The 4,014-nt window shown below is 37.6% G+C and overlaps 1 pseudogene; it reads left to right on the top strand.

Annotated features, from left to right (window-relative positions):
* Nucleotides 1-2,120: 2,120 nt before the first annotated feature.
* Nucleotides 2,121-3,606, top strand: LOC140271200 (putative nuclease HARBI1; annotated as a pseudogene).
* Nucleotides 3,607-4,014: the final 408 nt, after the last annotated feature.

Raw genomic sequence — 4,014 nt, 5'->3', positions numbered from 1 at the left:
AGCACACATTATAAACATACAATGTTTGAGTTACATAAAAAAAAGTAAGGAAAGGCATATTTTTTTATATATATATATATATATATATATATATATATATATATGGCGCATTTCATACCAAGGCAACTCAATGTGCTTTACATAAATACAAAATATTTAAAATAGAATAAATGAAAATAGATCAAATTTAAAATTCTTAAAAAGAGCTCAGCTATGAGCACATCAAAATATTTAAAAGTGCTTAAAGCTGGGGCTGATTTCAGTTCTGCTGGTAGTTTGCGCCAGTTGTGTGCAGCATAACAGCTAAATGCTGCTTCACCATGTCTGGTCTGAACTCTGTGTTCCACTATATGACCTCAGTCAGATCTCAGAGCTCTACTGGGTTTATACTCTACCAACATGCCTTTCGTGTATTCTGGACCAGTAGCAGAACTTTAAAATCTATTATGTAGCTGACTGGGAGACAATGTAAGGTCTTAAGAACTGGGGTGATATGATCTGATCTTTTTGTTCTGGTTAAAACTTGAGCTGCAGTTGTGTGATACTTTTTTGGGGAAGTCCAGTCAGAAGACCATTACAGTAGTCGAGTCTATTAGAGATGAAGGCATGAATCAGATTCTTCTGATCGGTTTGTGACATAAAACCCTTAATTCTGGATTTGTTTTTAAGTTGACAAAAGGCTGATTTTGGTCCAAGGACTGACACCTTGCTTGAGTCAGTTTTCAACCTTGTGTCATTTAACACTGTAATAAGAGCTGTTTCTGTACTGTGGTGAGGTCGGAAGCCTGATTGAAATTCGTCAAGAAGTCCACTGGAGTTCAAGAAGTTTCTGAGTTGAATGATCCTGGCTATAAAAGGAAGATTTGAGATGGGTCTGTAGTTGGTTAAAATGGAAGTATCCAATGTTCTCTTTTTTTAAGAGTGGCTTGATGGCAACTACTTTTAGGGATTTAGGAAACGTGGCTGATTGAAGTGATAAAATTCATTATTTGCTGCAGATGTGTTTGGACAGAATGTAGATAGCAAGCGAAAAACGCACAGAAGAACGATAATAATAAAAATGTAAATAATACACAAACAACATGATTGTGATACGTTGCCAGCTCTCACACTAAATAAATAAATAAATTAATAGAATATAAATTTAAGTTGCAGTGTTTCCCAATCAAGTCTCATTTGGGTCTGCCATAGTCTTTCACAGAAAAGAAATATGAATTATTTATTTATTTTTTTTAAATCCCTCATCTCTGTCACCCCCTCCTCCTCTCTCTCTCACACACACACACACACACACACATATACTAGTGATGGAAATTTCGGCTCATTTGGCTCAGCTCTCTTGGCTCGCTGCCAAACGGCTCTACAATTTACCACTTGTACCTTTTTAGAATTCAGCCAAATTTAGCACTGTTTTAACTTGTGATTTGTATTTGAACACATATATATAACTTAAATTTCAATAAATTGCTGTAGCCAATTCCATTTACAGTTCCAAAATCCCTTATAACTCTCTAACTTGCTTGAAGAACCATTCTGCTACACAAAGCAGATAGAAAATAGATATAAAAACCTAAGCATAGAAATTAAAATAGGACAGCTATTGACATTTTTTTATTCAAACACACACACCTAACAAAATAACTAAAGTGCACGCTAGCCTGCCTTTTTTCTTCCAACTGAACTGCTGGATGTACAGTTCTCAAATGTCTGTGCAAGTTATTTGTGGACCCTGTTTGATAGGAGAGCTTCTCTTTACAAATTCTATACTGTGCTTTCATGTTGTCACAACTGTCAAAATGCATCCAAATACTACTTCTTTTTGTGTTTTCACAGTTTTCTGTTTTCATATTTTGTTCTCTTGGCTCTTTAGTAACAGCAAGTTACAGTGTAACCTACTGGAATTGTTAATTATATGCTGTTCGTTTTAAACTTTTTTTCAATGAATATAGGAAGCCATTTAATTTGCCTTGTTTTAAAATTTGTAATAAAAAAAAACCAATGGAATCAATTGGCTTAGTGACTGTTGTACTTATCGTTATCTACAAAACTCAGGTAGCTCTATTGAAATGCTGTCTTCTGTCAATCTGGCCGTGTTTCTTTTAACAATAATTCAATTAATGATGATACGGAGAAGAATTAGAATTGAGAGAGAGAGAGAGAGAGAGAGTGAAAGGAGAAGACGTACTGCTCTTATAAGACTACCAAGACGTCGTCAAATTGTGAGTGTTAGCCTACTTTTTACTGCCTTTTTAAATAGAGTAATATCTTTTTTTTTTTTTTTTTTAATTCTTTGAACACTAAACCACCCTCTGTCAAACTACAACCTCTACTGGCGAAACTTCCTGAACCTTAGGCAGCTCCTTTATTTCCTGTCTTACAATATTGGACAAAATGATTAATGGAGTTGTGTCTGAGTAGTCACAATGGTCAGACTTTTAGTCGCACACTATACTAGCCATCATTAATAAATGGCGAATCAAGCTTTACTTATTAAACGATCTATTTACATTTTCTAGATAAAGCTGCAACCATCTCTATTACTAAAGTTTAAATATTATCAGTTTTATATTATCATATTATATTATCATTACCATGTTATCAGTTTTAATTATTCTTTACAGCGTGGTCACCCATCTCAGTACTGTCAACTGAACTGCCCCATCCCTGTCTTGGTCATCTATTTTGATGGTGAGAGTGACCTGCTGTTGCCCACCTCCTTCGCTCTCCACTAGACCATGGCTGGGGTCTTCATCTTCTGGATGGCAAGCACAACATCTTGCCGTGTCCTATCCAGAGCATTTGCCATTCCACGGTCCATGACATAGTTCCCAGCGTCACCGAACAAGTTCTCAGGCTGAAGAACAGGCTCATCTTTTTCCTCTCAGCTGATCAGCTTCAAACAACCAGTACGGGCTTCGAACGTTTGGCTGCATCTGCAGCGTTTGCTAGGGTTGTGGGCAGTATTGACGACTGCCACGTCCGCATTAAGCCACCAAGTGTTAATGCCCAATATTATTTTAATAGAAAATTATTTTATTCCGTTCAGCTTCAAGCTGTGTGTGACCACCAGTGCCAGTTTCTGGACATATTTGTTGGCTACCCTGGCTCTGTCCATGACGCCAGAGTTTTTAAAAGAAAAACCTTTATGTTCAGCAGTTATACCCACCTGAAGGCTTCCAGATTCTCGGGGATGGTAGGTATCCCTGCACCTCACAACCCATCGCCCTCATCACTCCTTTCAGGAAGCCTGTCAGAAACCCTGTTGAGGCCAGGTTTAACAGGCACCACACCAAGGCCCGTTCCATGATTGAGGGGGCATTTGGTATCATGAAGGCCAGGTGGCGCTCAGTTTTTTTGTTTTTTTTCAAGACCTTGGAAGTGAAGCCAAACTTTGCTGTGAAGGCCATCACTTGTGGCATTCTCCGTAATCTCTGCCTCAAGGATGGTGTTATTCTGGAGCCTGTGGAGAAGGCACTGGGGCCAGATGTAGGCGGCAATCAGGTCCAGCTGGATTTGGAATGTGGAGAACACCTGCGTGGTTGCATTGCTGCTGCAGTTTCAGTGCCAAATCACAATCCTTCAGCTCTGCAGGATCATGATTATTAAAGAGACAAAATCACAAGTGTTAATTGTTAAACTTAGAATAGATTAGATTTTCTCTCTTCTCTCTAACCTAATTTCACCTGTCACTCTCCTCTGCCCTCTTATTTTCTATTGGTTTAAGTTTCAGTGAATGTCAATAGTTTCAGTGGCTGCTGATAGTTAACAACGTAGCCTTTAATCTGTTTTGTATGCTCTGTTTTGTATGCTCTCTGTAATTTTGTTTAACCCCATGGAAAGAAATGTTCATATGTTATAATTTACAAGTAGTTCTAGTCAGTGTTTGATAAAGAACTCTATTTCAATTTAAAACAAAGTGTGACTTTTTTTAATCTATTCATTTAATTCACATTTTCTCAACTATTTTTTCGAGGAGGTTCAAAAGCCTCTCCTCCCTGTCCTTCTCCCTTTTCT

Source organism: Leuresthes tenuis, unplaced genomic scaffold (assembly GCF_036924035.1).
Source record: "Leuresthes tenuis unplaced genomic scaffold, fLeuTen1.0.hap1 SCAF_16, whole genome shotgun sequence".
NCBI classification, from domain to species: Eukaryota; Metazoa; Chordata; class Actinopteri; order Atheriniformes; family Atherinopsidae; genus Leuresthes; species Leuresthes tenuis.
The sequence above is the reverse complement of the archived record's forward strand: the minus strand, read 5'-3'. Positions and strand labels throughout refer to the sequence as shown.